The 18,924-nt window shown below is 32.9% G+C and overlaps 1 protein-coding gene and 1 pseudogene across 1 annotated transcript in view; one reads left to right on the forward strand and one right to left on the reverse strand.

Moving 5' to 3' along the window:
• Macrod2 (mono-ADP ribosylhydrolase 2) overlaps window positions 1-18,924 on the reverse strand; it is a 1,911,462-nt gene that overhangs the window by 1,342,848 nt on the left and 549,690 nt on the right. The window lies entirely within an intron of this gene.
• Window positions 16,467-17,163, forward strand: LOC104869125 (annotated as a pseudogene).

The raw sequence follows: 18,924 nt of genomic DNA on the forward strand, positions 1-18,924 counted from the left end.
TTCAGTCCCCAAAACCAGAAATCATTCTGGATTCATGTTTTCCTCCTCATTAATCATCACACACTGGCACAACTACCAGCACTTCAATTTCCATGATACTCTGAAGGCTCCAGTTCCTCCTGTTTCTAAGGTTACAGCATAATCTTTAACTACTAACGTCTCTCACTTCTTCAAAAGTCTCATAATGTATTTCCTTGCTTACAGCGTTATCTCCAGAAAGGTGTTTATAAAACCTTAAATAAGAATATATTGGGCCAGAGATTTGGCTCAGTGGTTCCGCTGCCTGCCTCCCAAGCACAAGGACCCGAGTTTGATCCCAAGTACCAAAAGAAAAAAAAAAGAATATATTAATATTCTACTTAAAAGGCTTTCATGGTTTCCATTGCAGCAAAAAAGAAAGCAAATCCCTTTCTCTGGCACACAGATCTGACCCAACCTGGAACCTCTACAGCCCCCCCTCTTCCTAAAGACTCTGTCCTTCCACACTGGCCTTCCTATTGCCAATGAAAAAAATGAACTTATGTGAAACTAGTCACATTTTCTATCATCTTTTTTTCTGAGATATACATACTCTAGCTCTTTCTCTTTTTCAGCTCTACTGTTACCTCCTTAAGAAAATCTTCCCTGATGATCCTGTCCGAGACAGCACCCACCTATCCTCTAATCACAGTACTTAGTTGCTTATTTAATTTTCCATTCTGTCCCTTCCACCATTTGAAGTTACATTATCCACATGCTTATTTACTGATTTACTATTTATACTTCTCATTTTTAGTTTCATTAGCCAAACTTTTGTTTATTAACTTACTGATATTTTTACTTCTCCCCTTTCCTCTGTTCTTTCAAAGGCACATTTCATGAAAACAGAGACCTGACTGTCTTACTCACTTCTATCCTTGCACCCAACACAGTCCTGGCTCAATAATCTATAAATATCAATTAAGTAAGTGAGTGAATAAGATGTAAAGTAAAATGCTGAAAAATATGCAGGCTTATATTGTCCTTGCCCCCAACTACAAAACTAGTCCAATGGGTGCACTTCCTCCATCTGCAGAAAAATTCAGAAGCACAGGAAGACTCTCCTTTGAGGAAGAGGGAATTATTATGTCTCTGGGAAAAAATTCTGACAAAATCTGAAGTAATTCTTGTCACAACTGGAGAAGAAAGGAGTTGTATCAGTATCTAGTGGGAAAAGACTAGGAATACTGCTAACTTTCTATATTAAATAAGACAACATCCAACAAAAACACTTGTTTGGCCCAAAATGTTAATGGTTTTGAGACTGAGGAAGTCTGGTATACAATCTGGTATACAATGGGCATGAGTTTTACCACTGAAATTATAAAGCCAGCTTGGAAGGAGAAATGCCTTTTTAAAATCCCTTTGTACTTGTGCAGTATTAACAGCTATATTACACAGGAAATGTGGGGTGAAGTCCACTTAGAAGATGTTAAACTGTTTTTCCAGATATGGTTGTAATCATATTTTTAGTTACTGTGTGTATGTTAATGTATAATCGGTAAAACAAAATTACATTTAAAAAACTGCTACCTGTATAAATTTTTTCCTTTTCTCGGATTCTGTGGATTTTGTGCAGTTTTTACAAATATTGGATTTACCAGACGGTCTTTTCACTGTGGGTTTTGTAAAAGTTGAGCATTTTTATGGTTGATATAGTGTTACTTATATAAAAGTACTCCCTTTTTATCAAAAGTTAATTTTAATCTCACATTATGCTACATTATCCTGCTCCTCTGTAACACTGTGTGGCCTGACACCCTTTTGATGATAAATAGATGGTCAGTGAACATTGAACTGGTTGTTCTATGCAGTCTTGCAAAGCTCATGTTAACTTTTGAAGGTGATGTAGTTCTGTGGCTGGGCCCTCAGTGGAGGTGTCTAATTTCCCTGTAGGGAACGGACTGGGTACCACTGAGAATGAGTGAGTCCTGGGCTCTGCCATGAGATCCTTCATAAGGTCCTAGAAACACAATCTGAAAACAGAAGTGTTTATTTTTGAGAAATGTCTTGAGTCATATCCATTAAGTCACAAACAGTATTTTTTTTTTCCTCATTGAGTTTTTGGTACATTCTAGTTATACAGTACAGTTACAATCATCACTGGGATCTTGTACCCTTACATGACAGGTCTTGGTTCTCACTTTTTCCCCTTGTTCCTGCCCTCCCTTTACCCCCTCCCACAAACACTTCATTTCCATTTTTTCATTTTCTCATACTTTTTTCTTTTCCCTTATTAGCAAATAGTATTTTTTTAATTGGAAAAAAAATCTGTGATGCTTATGTGATAAATATAAATAAATGGTATATGAAAAAAGTTAACCTATTTGAAAATATGGCTATATTAGGAGGGAATTTGTATCTTCCTTTCTCTGCCATACATGTAACAGGATTACAAAAAAGTAGAAACATGAATTGTTCCAAGGCAATGCCAGTCTGTATTTTGATGTATGGACTAAATCAGGGTAAATCAACATTAACACAAAATTTAACAGTTTATTAACTATAGGGTAACGTTTCTAAGATACTTAAATTTTAGGTCAGTTGGTGGTTTTCAATAGGTAGAAAGATTTGTTATTATGTTTTAAAATTATATGAATATGGGAAAATGACTTATTACCAGGGCTGTGACAGGCACTGTATGTCTTGACCTCTCAGACAGTTGTTTTCATCTGTACATAAGAATCTGAATTATTTCAGTAATTGGATTTTTGCTTTTGTGAGGTCTTACAATTGAACTGTTTTGAGGAAACTCTGCAATATCACTTATTATATGTCTTGTCCATAACAGAGTTTTGGACAGATTTATTCTAGTTAAGCCGTAAGTGTTGATGTGTAAACTTGTCGATTAAAGAATTTTTATCAAACTTTATTAGTGAATTACTTCCTTGTTATTTTTATAAGAGTAAAAGGATTCTGGTTTTCTGCAGAGGAAATAATTTCTTAGTTAATTTAATCATTGAGATGCTGTTTAGGGATTAATGCAGGGTTACCTAAGCTCAAGATGGTAAAAAAAAAAAAAAAAAAAAAAAAAAAAAAAAAAAAAAAGGAAATGCTATTTTTTCTGTGACCCAAGAAACCACAAACTAGTCCACTTCTGGTATATTGGCAACATTGTGGTAATTTATGACTGCTTGCATAGGCTGACTGATGTTCTCTTAAAGTATAGTTGCCTTTTAATTTTAATTTTTCCTTGCCACAAGCTGATTCACAGATACCAGAACTCATAAAATTTCTTATGAATTATCAACTTTAGGGTGAACTGGCTCAATCGCTATTATTTGGTTATAAATCCACAACTGAACAAATCAGTGAAATAGTTCCCCCCAAAATATATAAGTATATAATATAATGTATGAGCACACTTTTTTAGTACACTTTGATGTTTGGATAGAGTGGGGTTTTGTTTGTTTGTTTGTTTGTTTGTATGTTTTAAGAGGTTTCAATTGATGGAAGCTGCTTGGAGGGATTTTATTTTTTGGAGTAAAATGTATTTAATTTTATTTTTTTCTCATTGAGTTTATTTGTACATTTTAGGGATACAGATAGACCACCTGAACCGGAGAGCCCAGCTGGGAACAATTTGGCTAGAGTACCTAAAGCCTTACAATTGCTATTATAGCTAGTGATTTCAAGTAGTGTTACCAACATGCCCAGTTTTTTATTAAGCAGTGATAACATCATACGTATATGAAAAAGTGCTCCTACTCACAGCCACTTACCTGGTTGAAGATCTTGGGAAAGACAAGGTCTGCCATGTGGTCCATACAGAGCTGAGGAGGCTTTCTAGCTCTGGGAGGCATCCTGAACAAGTTTTACCCTCTCTATTGAAAATAGCCAACCTGTTTCTTTACATTCCTAAGGAATGAAGCTACTATAACAGAAGAAATGTGCTTATATTTGTGTTGTACAACAGGAGATGGTAGAGATGACTGACCTTCCCACAGTAAAACTGGAATTTCTAATTATCTTAAAGGATTCTGAAGCCTGAGAAGTGTTTAATGATCTTGTGTGTGCATCTACTGTTATATCAACATGTGATTCATTTCTAACTACACAGGATGTTCACAGAAACATTCATGATGATACTTTCATATTTGCTTTTCTTCATTGGATAAAATAATACAAGTAATTTAACAATTCTGACATGCAATAATTTGAAATGGGCATTTTAAAAATTTCTTTTAGGGCCAGGAATTTAGCTCAGTGGTTCTGCAGCCTGCTTCGCAAGGGCAAGGTCTCAAGTTTCATTTCCCATACCAAAAAATAAATAAAAATAAAAAATGAAATAAAATAAAAATAAATAAAATTTTAAAATTCCTTTTATTCAGAAATAGCAAAGAGAATTAATATGAAATTTACAGATGCCAAGGGGAAAACAAAAATAATCCTCACAGTAAAGAGTTACAGGGTGAAACAAATTATTATTTGTAATTAGTAAATATTTTCTTGGCAACTATAACAACAATTAAAATAATGAAACTGTAATAATAATCCATAGCTCTCCACTATGGACATAGCAAATTCCTTAGTCTTTTTTGTGTTTTCTGTTTCTATGTGTTCTATCCTTTCTTCTCTTCTCTTTCTATATTTTCCAAGAGTGACCTTTTGCTCTACCTTGGGATTCCTCTCAACTCAGAGACAAAACTATGGCATGAATTTACAGGATTACTTTTCACAGAAATATGTACCATTCATAAAGTAGCTCTAGCAAAGGATCATTCCAGCCTAACTGTTGTATAGTGTTACCTCAAAGGAAATCTATTTTATTTGAGGAAGGAAATGTACTGTGTCATTAATGGACACAAAAAGCATAAACCAGGACTTAAGGAAACAAGTTTGCAAAACAAGATGAGACTTTATGGAACAAAGAGAAGAAGACTTCAGATAGTTTATACCCACCCTACCACAAGAGCAAGAGTCCAGATCAGAACTATACAGTGCAGTGAGACACAACTGCTCTCTGTATTATACTTGTCTTCACTGCCTTACACTAAAACAGGCCACCAACTACCATTCAATATCCTTGGAATAGCTTTGTTTTAGAATTCAGACTTTAGAAAAATTTTAGAAAGACAATCTAGTGAATATTTCACATGCTGCATAATTCCCCCAGGGGAATCTGAGGCAATGTCCTATAACCAAGCACATTTATATTTGATTACTCAAACATATTAATATTCACAGGAAATATGATAAACAATGGCCATAAATAATTTCATATTAGTTGTGAAAATATTTTGATACTTAAATATTTTGGATTCTAAAACACAAAATTGTAAAGTTGCAGATAAAGAATGCTGAATCCTTAAGAGTGCGATGAAGAGAAACAGACACTAATAAAGTAAACTGTCATTAACTCCACTTTGGAAAAGAGGAGAATAGGGTTGGTGAGAGACTGGAAGGCAGTACACAGAGCAAAATGATGAGAGATAAACATGCTATCATACGCAAGTTAGAAAACATCTTAAGTGTCTCAGAGCTTCTTTATCTCCCATTAAATATAGTACACAAGAGAATAAATTTCAATTTTGAATTTAATCTTCTTCAGCAGCCCTATTAGGTGCCATCTCTACCTGAAAGGAACTCAGAGCTGGAAAACAGACATAGACCCCCTGTTAACTCAGCAACCTTGGTTCTCTTCTTCCCTGTACACTGTTGAAACCAGAGAGGTTATACAGGTAGAAGAGCATGTCAGTGCATATAAAATTCAGTTTATGAAAAAAATTGTGTAAGAGTCAGAAAATGACAGTAAGAAGTGCTATCACAATGCAAACCCCGACTTTGTGAGGAATAAGATGATACAAACGCCTTTAATTTTGTGTGAAGCTATTTCTTTCAATATTAGTATGTACTACTTGTATAACAGAGGCTTGTTTTTAAGAGTTTTTTTAAAATTAAACTAGTATTTGAAAATAAAAACAGTATAATAGATGAAATTATTTTAACAAGTTAACTAAAATAATAAAAAGTCTTGAGAATAAAAACAGAAAAAAGTAAGCTAAAAAACAAATCATAACAAAATGACAAAATATTCACTTTTTACTCTTAAGAATTTCTCTATAGGTTCTAATTCAATTAAAATTATTATAAATACAAAAGAACATAAAGAACATATAGGTTCATTAGGTCTAGTTACAATTTTTTTTTTTTTTTTTGAGACAGGGTCTCACTGTGTAGTTGAACTGGAACTCACTATGTATTCCAGGATGGTCTCAAACTCACAGTGATCCTCCTGCCTCAGCCTCCTGAGTGCTGGGATTACAGGCATGTATGAAAGTGCCTAGCCTTACAGTTACAATTTCTAACATAAACAATTTTAATTTATTGCCAAAGATTCTTCTCATATTGCTATAAACACCAAAATTCAGCAACTCTTCTTCAGGCTCAAAATTTTAATTTAATAGGATAAGAGAGGAATCACATTTTTAATGGAACTAATTTAATTGTTGATGATAATTTAGTCAATGTTTACTGTTTTCTCACAAAATGGCTGGAACTATTCTAAGAATGTTATATATATTTTCTTCAGCAATTTTCTCAAAAGTCCACTAAACCAGTCAGAAGAGAGGTTAGGCATATATCTTAAAGACATTGGTGTAGGAAAAGATTTCATGAACAAAATCTTTTACAAGACTGAGCATAATTTTCATGAAGAAATCATTTCACAAATTTTTTAGAAGAAATTACTTAGAAAAATGACTATATTAAAGTAATAAGTCAATATTTAGTAGAGAATTCTTTAAAAAGAAAAATCTAAACAAAGCCTGTGGACAAATCAGAAACCATCAGAAAAATCAGAATCAAAATGTAATAGTTAAGAACATTGATGAACAAATATTTTAATAATAATTGAAAAAAATTAAATTTCAAAAGTCTTCAGAATATAAGACAAACATTATTATAGTTAATGGCAGAAAATTTAACTTGTATTGCAAAGTTTCACACTGTTATAGGTTTAATTTTGTTAATCATCAGGGCTGTTAAAGTCCTAAGAATCAACTCCTGTGAATGCGGCCTTACATGATCTCTGCAGATCATCAAACAAGATAAGGTCATTACAGTAGGTTCAATATAATTTTTTTTTTCTAAAAAGGGGGTATTTGGACAAACAAATGAACATACAGAGGGAAGATTATGTGATGATATAGATAGAGACTATACCATCTATGAGTGAAACACATTCCTTAGGCTATCGACAGAAAACTAGCATGGAACAGATTCTCTTCAGAAGAAACAAAGTCTGTCAGTCCAGAAGTGTGAGATGATAATTTCCTCTGCCACCTAGTTCCTGGTACCTTATTACAGTAGCCCCATGAAACTAATTTACTCCTTTACCAGCTATTTGGGACAAATTAAATACTGTAAGTTTTAATCTTTCTGCCGTGAATTGGACGGACATCATATCCAACCCATTGAGTCTGATAAGAATCACAAGGACAAGTGTAAACTGCATGTAGCATTATGCAAACATAAATGTAATAACAACATGTTAAACAGAACTGAATTGGGATACTCAATGGAATTTATTTTAAATGAAACTCATATATAACTATTTCCAGGCCAAATTCAAAGTGTGAGAGAGACCACATGTTGTCTTTGATTGACTTTCAGTTGTGTCAGGAGGTCAGCCTATGGTCACTAAATTAAAGAACTGTGAAGCAAGGAAGGCAAAAATAAGAGACTTTAAGAAGATTCAGATTTGATACTAATACTGTCAACTAACTTTGAAATTTTGTCTGTCACATAAGGTCCGTATTGCTCAATTTCTTCATCTGCATAATATTACAACAATACTATCCCTGTGGGGGTTGTAAGCATCAAAAGACATAAGGCTTATGAAAACACACACACAAAAATGCCATTCCCGTAGCAGATATTCTCAATACTACTGAGATTATTCAATAAAAACTCCCATCAAGGCAATAAATGTCCACTTTTCTTAACCATCCTTCCTTTATAATTAAGAATTTGAATAATTTTAGAAGAATCTACTTAACAGATATGAAATTCCAAATAATAGACTTAGCCAAATTTCAGAACTTTTACCTTCTATATGTGAGCATACATTGATTTTTCACAGAAAAACTAGCCACATGTCTGTAAAGATATATTGAGAATAGAAAACAAGCAGCCAAGTTAGTTACAGGTTTTGTATACTATCAGGCTTGAGAAAGAATAAAAATTACCCTTTCCTCAAAATTCTCTTATGTAATTGGGACAATCATTTAAACTGTCCTAACTGCAGTGTCTCATTCTCACTCTAGTGCTTCCTGCTTCTATATTCCACAAGCTATGAACATGTAAAAACTTTTCAGGGCAGAGAAAATTATAAACCAGATGATAGGAGAAAGAAAAATAAAGGAAAAACAAAGTGATGCTTCACTTTTTAAAAAATAAACAACTATATGGTGTAAACTAATCAGCAACCAATTTCCAAATAATTTGTTATGTATTCTGCTCTATCTATAAAGCTATTCTGCTCTATATTTAAACACTAGTAGTGATACATGTTTTCCCTTATGTATAATTAGGTAACACTAGTCTCTCTGTGGCATGGAGGTATTAAGGCTCATTTCTCAATGGCATTCCCATTAGGTCAGTGGGACACAGAACCAATTACACTAAAATGCATATATGAAGATATCAAAAGACCTTGGCTATTTCCACAGGCCCTTTCCTAATCAAATAAGTCTTGAAAAACAAATGTATTTAACTTTTCTCTCTCTAAGTAATAGTTTCATTGGTGGAGAATAGTGAACAAATGTAGAGAAAGTCCAGAAGGAGGAAATGTTACAGAATAGATGACACCTTTTCATCACAGGTATCTAGAATTTTAGCTGAAATCTTACTTTCAAAGCCCATTAACAAACAGCACTTAGCCTATGGCTGGAAATATGGTCAGGATTGCAAATCAATTAAAATTCTCCAAACTTTCATGAGCAACTTTATATATATCAAGTATTCTGCTAGTTACTGGGAATACAGCAGTGGCTCAGACACAATCCATGTGTTCCCAAGGAGCTTGACAGGAGAGACTGATGTGTATAAAAATAGTTTAATTGTAGTGTGAGGTACTCCCTCACCTAGTGGAAGTAACTACCAGTAGAGAAAATAAGTATCTAGGAAGGATATATGAGACTCTTGTTGGGTAAGGAAGCATAAAGGTCAGTTTTAATTTTCTATTAATTGACATAAGCTAGAAATTAGCTGGCTAATGAATCAATCAACAAAATGTATGAGGGATGTATTATGGCTCAAACACTAGAAGTTAAAAGATCTAAGCAAGGAGTGATTTCCTGGCTACATTATGACATTTAGAGGCCTAAGAAACTTCTTCCTCCAAGGGCTCCCTCCTTCATTAATAATATTAAAAATTATGTTTTACAACTGTATCAGTATAAAAGTGAAAATATTGATATATTTTATTCAACCTGAAAGTTCATTTCGTCCTTCTGATACCAAAAGCAATGCTCTTTTAAACCGAAACAATTTGTGGGCCCCTAAAAACTTAGTGAGTTTTCTAAACTGTGCCTATTGTGCTTAATGGATGTCAGCCCAAGTGATCAACCTTAAAGATTAGATAAAATACAGAGAATGCATCTGGGTCACACTAGCTTTAGAAATGGAGAGGACAATGACAGGACATATGACAACATTTAGAACTGAGCCTGGCACAGAGTAGGAGCCTAATGAAAGTTAACTATTTTTATAAATTTTGACATTTGCAACATTTCCAAATGTACAATTAAAATATTCAATGTATTTTTTCTTTCTCAAATTCTCTTAGTGTAATGATAACAATATATATATATATATATATGCCATGAATATATGTTTAAAGATAACTATATATATATGTATATATATCTATATGCATATGCCTAATACTATATATTTTTGAACAAAGGAATACATTTAAAAAACCTTATAATCTGGGAGAGGGCCGCAAAACTAATGCAATTTTTTCCAATTTTATAGATGAGAAAATTAAAATCATTAAAAGAACGATTTGCCTGAAAAATGGGAGTCATGCTGAAATTTTATATATTTTTATATATTGCATAGAGAATGATCTTGCCACATTTAAAAACCTTTAATCCTTTTTTCCTGAAAATATTAATTTTCTATTATGTCAGCATTGCGCAGTAGTTTAGTATACTCAGTAGTGGAGTTTTTTTATGCTGTATTCTCTTGACTCCTAGTCACTGCTGAAAATGCCAACCTCTGTCTTTTCAACACCTTGACTCAACTCACAACCCTATTCCTACTGCAGTGATAGTTATCTCAGTCACCAGTGCCACCCTGCTCCTCATCTCATGAGCTAAAAACCTCAGATCATCCTGAAGCCCTCCCCTGCGCTCCTGCTCATGTGAGACATTGCCAACTCTTGTCAGTTCCTCATCCATTGTGCCTCTTGCATCTGTTCCCACCTTCCTATTACTACTGTCATTGTGTGCCCCATCTGGGGCTTTATTAAATCTGCTCCTCACTGTTAGAATTCAATTACTGTCTCCAGACACACAGTACATGGCTCTGCTTCCAATCCTGTTACCTTCTAAGCCACCTTTATACACTGCTTCCAAAAGGAAAGAATCAGGTGAGACTTCAAGCGGCTCAGTTTAACATTTTAGATTGCTTAAAATCTAGTTTCTCCCTATTTTTCCTCATCTATATTGCACTTATACACCTCATATTCAGCCAAAGTGAGGTATTACAGCGTGTTTCCTCATCTGAGGTGTTGCTCCCGCTATTTAACTAACTATATATCCTCTACTCCATTTCTGACTGTCAAAATTCTAGCAGCGCTTCAAAATCCCAATTGTATGCACAATCTTTCAGTAATCTTCCTCCATTTTCCCACCAGAAAGTCTTTCCTAAGTTCCCTACCATGCCATTCTTCAGTGCTTTAATAGTACTTACATGCACTTTATTTATTTATGTATTTGATAGGGCATTCTTAGATTATTATAATACAGTATGGGTTAACAGATACTATATCATTTCATATATATGATGATATATTTATATATTATTTCACTCTTATATTATTATACAATATATTTTAGTAGGGCATAACATAAACGCCATCTCCTCTGTAAACTGTTGCCATCCCAGTCTCTGCTGTCTCCTATCCTTTCTTATGTCTTCTATAGTATTTTACACGCCGTTATTACTACACGTAAGACACAGATTTGTAACCATTTGAATATGCCTCAGTATACAGTAAACTCCTCACCCTGACATACTCAGATACTTTTTGTGGACTTGGATACAAATGCACACTCTTCTTACCACTATGTAAAAGCAACACAAATATCGTCATTTATATTTTATGGTCAAGGCTACTTAATGACATTTTAGTCAATGGCTGGTTGCTTATATGACAGTGGTTCTACATGAATATAACAGAGCTAGCAAATTCATATCCCTAGTGACATCAGAGGCATCACAGTATCTAGCACAGCACATTGCTCATATGTTTGTGATAATACTAAACAGTTGTATAATAGAATATATAATTATGTATAGTACACAAAACTTAATAATAATGATATATGACTTACTGTTTTGTGAATTTACTATGCTACATTTCTATTATCTTAGCACGTACAACTCTATACTATGGTATAGCAGTATGCCATGTTCTTACCAGTAGCATCCTCATATATCTCATATATCGCATTCACTGATTCTACTGACTGTAACAAGAGGCCACATCAAATGATTGTCCTATATCATGTAGGTTTAGTTTAGCACACTCTATGATGTTGACACAACGTTAAGATCATCTCAAGGCACATATTCCAGATCATTTTCTGTTGTAAAGTGATTCATGACTATTTTGTGTTACTCTTTTCTAAAATCAATACACCCAAGACCAAAAATGTATCTTCTTTAAATGAGTATAATATAAATATAAATTTTCTTAGTTATGTTACTTTAATTAAATTTTTAATTGAAACATAAAAAATAGAAAATTGTACATATTGATGGCCTGCCATTTTGAGCTGATTTTTTGTAAATGATAAAGGATAAGGATCTAGTTTCATTCTTCTGCATATGGATATTGAATTTCCTCAGCACTGTTTATTGAAAAGGTTGCCCTCTTTCCATTGCATGCTCATAACATTTTTGTCGAAAATTAGTTACCTATAGGTTTACTTCTTGGCTCCTTTCTATTGCACTGGTCTCTTTGTCTGATTTTAGGCCAATACCATGCTGTTTTGATTACTGCAGCTTTCTATAGTCTATCTTGAAATAACATAATATAATGCCTCATCATACTTTGTCCTTTTTGTGCAAGATGACTTTGGAAATGTGTACGATTTTTTTTGTGGTTTTATGCAAATTTTAGGATTAATTTTTCCAATTCTGGAAAAACTGTTGTAACTTTGATGGGGTATAAGTTTCTAACTGTAAGAGTATGTCACGTTTAAATAGTGGCAATTTGAATTCCTCTATTTCAACTTTGATGACCTTTATTTATCCTTTTGCCTCACTGTTCTGGCTAGGAATTATAACACTATATTAAATAAGGTGGTGAAAATAGGTATCTGTCCCTTCTGAGAGAAAAAGCTCCCAACTTTTCTCCATTCAGTATAATGTTATCTGTTGACATATTACATAGACCCTTTATTATGTTGAGGTATATTTCTTCTATACATAAATTGGTTAGTATTTTAATTATGAAGGGATACTGAATTGTATCAAATGGGGGGGTTACTATGGTCATATGGGTTTGTTGATATAGTGCCTCACATTTATATATTTGCACATTAAGTCTTCCTTTCTCCTGTAGGATAAATTCTATTTAGTCACAGTGAATAATCTTTTCAGTGTGCAGTTTGATTTTGTTTGATACTGTTGAAGATATTTGCATTTATGTTGATTAAAGGTATTGGCTTTTGCTTTGCTTTTTTTTTTGTATCCTTGTCTAGTTTTGATATAAGGGTAATGCTGCCCTCATAGTATATGTTTGAAACAATTTCTACCTCTCAAATTTTTTGGAATGTTTTAAGAAGAACTGGCATGAATTATCCATTAAATGGTAGGATCAAGCAGCAAAGACATCTATTCCTGAGCTTCTCCGTGATAGGAGACTTCTCATTCTTCTATCAAACTAATCATCCATATAATGCATCCTCTTCTAATCTAGCCCATCATTTATGGTATATATCACAACATCATTTACTTCATGTAAAATTGCAAGGCAGTACAAAATCTGAAGTCCTCCATTAATGGCTTTCTTAGTCCTCAAACTGCTTTCTTTAATGAGTATCTTTGTATATACTGAGGCTACCAGAAACCTTAAAGCAAAACTATTTTACTATTTTCACAATAAGTATTCCTAGTGAAAATTAATTAACATATAAATCAAATAATATATTTAGATTTCCCAAACAAATGTTGGGTAGGCCAACATGGAGAACTAAGAATTTAAAATGTAAACAAAAATATTTAACCACTGGTTATTAAGATTGTATTACCACAATAAAGTTATATTCTATATTACCACTATCATTTTTAAATTTTTTTCTCATTGAATTTATTGCTACATTTTAGGTATACAGTACAGTTACATTCATTGTTGGGATCTTGTACCTTTACATGACAGGTCTTGCTTCTCATTTTTTTCCCTTATCCCTACCCTCACTTTCCCTTTCCCCTCCTCCCTTCCCCATTTACAAACACTTTATTTCCATTTTTTAATTTTCTCATATTCTTTTCTTTTCCCCTATTTCCTTTCCCCTACCCCTCCCATTTCCACTACACCTTTAGCCCTTTTCTTCCTATTTCACATTGTCAATTATACCATTAGGATCTTATGTACAATTATAGTTTTTCACACTAGAGAAACTATTTGGTATTTAGCCATGTGTGACTTATTATTTCACTTAAGAGTATATCCTCATTATGCACCCATTTTCCTATACACTATCATTTTTTTAAATTACAGACTTGTAGGACTTAAAATTCCTAGTAGTTCAACTCTACTTATCTAATAACAGAAAAATTAAAATATTCATAATGAAAGTCAACTTAAAAATTCTAAAAGACAAATACTCCTTGAAAAATGGTTTTAAAATGCTCTGGAGAATATGTGAATTTAGAAATATATAAAAAGACAGGAGAATACCTTTTGTTTTACATTTTAAACTTGGAGTATCAGAAGAAATATGAAGGAAACTTGCACATATCTTAAACAAAATGGTCTTCAGCTGAGAAAATTTTTTAATATTATCATAAGGTTTGATGGGGTCTGCAGATAAATATACTGCTTGCAAAAATTCTTCTGGGAATGTCCATATGTTTGATTATAATGTTCATTACCTTTAAACTCTAATTAAAATAAACTTCCAACCCAAGTCTTTACAGGAGGCTGTAGGCAAGAAAATAAAGGTAGACAAGCACAGATTTGTTTATGTTGGAAACCTGTTAAAAAGAGTATATTTTTAATCACTCATAGTTGGACATAACACTGTAGCACATTAAAATAATTGAGTATAGTGAAAAATACATGGTTACAATGTGTAAGTTTTAAAGACACAAATTTTTGTATTTATGTGTCAATGACTATCATATAATTGAATACCACCAATAATTTCTCAATTGCATATAATTTCTGAATCTGAAAATTTATAAATTGGTAATAAGTCCATTTAAAAACAAGAACAAGGAAGGAGCAATTGTATTTTGCCACATATGGGATAAAAAGCAATAACTGAGCTAATTATAGCCTTTCCCTCCGATGTGATTTTTTTTCCCTAAGGCCTATTGAATAATGAAACAGATTGCATTTCATCAAACTAGCCTTCTCTATTTTCCTTGAAACAAGATAGTTGGGTAAGTCAGTTCCTTAGTGTTAGAAGCTTTATTTTCAAAGCAGATCTTCTAAAATGATTCCAGATTTGAAAATGACAGAGTTTCTTGATATTTTACACGTTTTTAAGGACTACATAAACAATTCTAAATTGACCTACTATTTTGGCATCCATCCCTTTATATTTGTTCAAAAACATTATTATATTTGAAAGTTAAAATATTAAGAAACAGCTTTGTGAAGAGACGGGAAGCCAAAAACATCAAGCTGCCTTCACCCCCACAAAGGACTTACTTGGTTTCATCTAAATAGTTACATAGTAATTTATTTATAAAGGAAATATATCCACTGTGTGAAGGTAACAATGATGTTATTTCATCAAGAATTCATTATTTAGATCCCCTGAGAAGGAAAGGAACACTAAAAATTGTTCTTCAAGGGCTGGGGATTTAGATCAATGGTTCTGCTGCCTGCCTTGCAAGTATAAGGTCCCAAGTTTGATCCCCGGTACCAAAAATTTTTTAAAAATTTGTTCTTTAAATACAATAGATTTATGATTTTTATATTCATCAACAAATCACATCTTTAGAAGTAACTGTTTGCAAACCATAACTCCAAGATAAAGTAGGTATATTAAAATAACATATTTCATATTTTGATACAGTGATATTTAAAATCATACTTAGTACCAAATTTTAAATCATAATAATCTATATCATGAAAATAATTCTGAATTCAAAATGTTCAAATGATAAAAGGCTGTTCCTGTGATGTAATTACTAGTAATATAGGGCCCAAAGTGTGACCACTGAATACCTAAGGTAGAAAAGAGAAAAAAGCAAATACCAAGAAGGAGGAAAGATGTTGACAACTCTAGGGTTCTTGATTAGAATTGCAAAGGCCATCTGTTTGGATGCTAAATGCACTAAGGGCAACATGAGGAGTAGGAAAAGAGAAAGAAAGCAATTCAAGAGCTTGAGTCTTCAGTGAATAAAGTGGAGTGAACAGAAGATTGATAAGGAGAGTACAAAAAAGGGTAAGATAACTTATTTTACAGTCAAGCAAGCAACTAAAGATCATGATTCAAATTTTAATCCTTTACTTGTAATCAGAAGTGTATGCAAACCACAGAACAGTGAGTGAGACAGATGAATGAATTGTGTCACTGAAGAAAAGCAATTCCCTTCCAATCTAATCTCTTTCAACTTCAAAGACAAAAGACAAGATGGGAACAATACTCTGTTTAATTTATCACTTATCATTTGACACATGGCTAGGACAAATCAGTGCCTGAAAATTTCAAGCAATTTAAGGCTTCTTTTTCATTATAATTCTCAAAAGCCCTGGCAATCCTATAATTTTTGTTATGAGTAATATATCATTTAAAATATATTGTGTATTTATAAATATATTATAATTTTAATATTGTATATGTATCATGTACATAATACATTAAATAATATATTATTTATAACAAAACTCATACAAATAAAAGCTAAAATTTATATTACTATTAAATAGATTCAAGTAAAGGGATTTGCATTTTGATAGAACAACTTATTTTATAATAAGACATAACATGGCTCTTTTTCGTGGTGCCTGGAGGGCAACCAGTAGCTGTGAGATGAAGTTGAACATTTTCCCAGCCACAGGCTGCCAGAAACTCATTGAGGTGGACGATGAGCATAAACTCTGCACTTTCTATCAGAAGCGTATGGCCACAGAAGTTCTTGCTGACCCTCTGGGTGAAGAATGGAAGGGTTACATGGTCCGAATCAGTGGTGGGAATAACAAACACGGTTTCCCCATGAAGCAGGGAGTCTTGACTCACGACTGAGGTCGCCTGCTGCTGAATAAGGGGCATTCCTATTACCGACCTACGAGAACCGAGGAAGGGAGTGCTAATCTATTCAGAGTTGCATTGTGGGTGCCAATGTGAGCGTTCTGAACTTGGTTATTGTTAAGAAAAGGAGAGAAAGATACTCCCGAATTGACTGATACTACTGTGCCTTGCCTCCTGGGGCTCAAAAGAGCAAGCAGAATCCTCAACCTTTTCAATCTCTCTAAAGAAGATGATTCCGCCAATACGTTGTCAGAAAGCCCTTACACGAGGAAGGTAAGAAACTCAACACAAATGCTGCCATATTGATCTGAAGAAGCAGAATACTGGGAAAAACAAGGAAGAGGCTACAGAATATGCTAACCTTTTGGCTAACAGAATGAAGGAAGCCAAAGAAAAATGCCAGGAACAAATTGCCAAGAGGTACAGGCTGTCCTCTCTGAGAGTTTCTACTTCCAAGTCTGAGGCCAGTAAAAAATAAGAATGTTGAAGTAACAAATTAGAACTGACACCAAAAAAAAAAAAAAAAAAAAAAAAAAAAAAGACAGAACCTATTCCCTGACATATAGAAATATTCATTATTATTAAGACCATTTAGCTGTGAAAATCAAAACAACAAGTATGTTTGATAGAGAATTCAATTACTTAATTTGGTTTTGCTATAAAATATAAAGATTGAATACACATATATAATATAAACATATGTCTTTCAACAGAATAATGTCTTCAGTGCTAGTTCAGGGCACACATATGTGTAGTAAGGACCTTATAAAACGCTTAACATTTGCTTCAGTAGTTCTGCCACCTGCCTCCCAAACTCAAGGCCCCGAGTTCGATCCCCAATACCAAAATAAAAGAAAAGAAAAAGAAATTCTACGGCTAATAATTCATTCTGACAAGAAAATTAGACATATTCAGAGTACTGACAAGGATGTCACTAATGTGGTTATTTATAATATCAATGATTAGAAGCATAATCAAATATGGAGTGGTTAAGTAAGTTTTGATACACTTGAGAGTTGAAAACTAAATTATAATTGAAAATGAAGATAGGCAGAATATGTGCTAACATATGTGTTTATTCTTAATATTTACATGCATATATCCATACAGAAAAAAAGCCAGAAAAGGTTTATACTGAAATAATGATAGGAGAATTGGTGAGGTTCTAAACCTTCCTATTCATTTGTATTTTCTAACTTTCCCACAACAAATACATATTGCATATGTATTTCTTTTAAAAATAGAATAAAAACATGTTATTTTAAGGCTTAGTTTTAAATTTTCTTACTTAAATTTCAATGCCCATTTTCAATAGATAGCCAGGAATGTGGCACTACAAAAAGTAATAATATTTTAACGTAGATATTTGGTTGTGATAGAGAACTAGGAAGTTATATTTTACCTCATGTCTTCAAAAAGCATTTTCTATATCTTAATAAATTTGTAAATGCTTTGTAAATTCTAGCTATGTATTTTTTTCTATTTAAAAATTAAATCCCAATCAAATGAGAGAGAACTTTTTTTAAAAAATGGATTGAACACAGGACAGGAAAAAACATATTGCTGGGATGAAAAACCAAGGAGAAAAGGACAGAGGAAAATTCAGCAGGGGGCTGACCTCAGTACTTTACCATTCCATGGTGGAAAAGTTATTTTCTCCCTCTTAGTACTCTTACTTATCTTTATTGGTATATCTTTAATTGCTCTTATCATGTCTCATTCCATATACCTCTCTACCTGATTGATTGAGATTCTCTCCTAGACTCTGAGAGGTTGTTTAGTAACCCTGCCTTCTAGTCATACCTAGAGCTAAGATGTGTAGTAAGTAGTGTATTTTAGATGGAGGAAGGATGAATATGGAATTAAAAATTCCCTCGCAACCATTCTAGGAAGTCAACAATTCTATATTTGTGATGTTTTTGTTACATAAAAATAAGAAATTTAAAAATAAGAACAATGTGATTTTAATATGATCATTTTTTTTGGTAAATATATCCATACAATCTGAAAAGACAGAAAAAAGTTAATATTAATAGAAGCCATATGTTTGGCATCTAATTGAATTAAGGAATGAATATAATTGTTAATGTATATATATATAATTATTGAAATTGATCATATAAATATCTTCTGACACAAATATTTTATCAGCTTTGTTTTTCTTTTGTAAAAAATATCAAATAACTTTTTCAGAGGATGCCATGATCTCAGTTATTCTTAGCTTTTCCAAAGCACATTT

This window comes from Fukomys damarensis, unplaced genomic scaffold, assembly GCF_012274545.1.
Source record: "Fukomys damarensis isolate Sample0158 unplaced genomic scaffold, DMR_v1.0_HiC HiC_scaffold_7, whole genome shotgun sequence".
Lineage (NCBI taxonomy): Eukaryota > Metazoa > Chordata > Mammalia > Rodentia > Bathyergidae > Fukomys > Fukomys damarensis.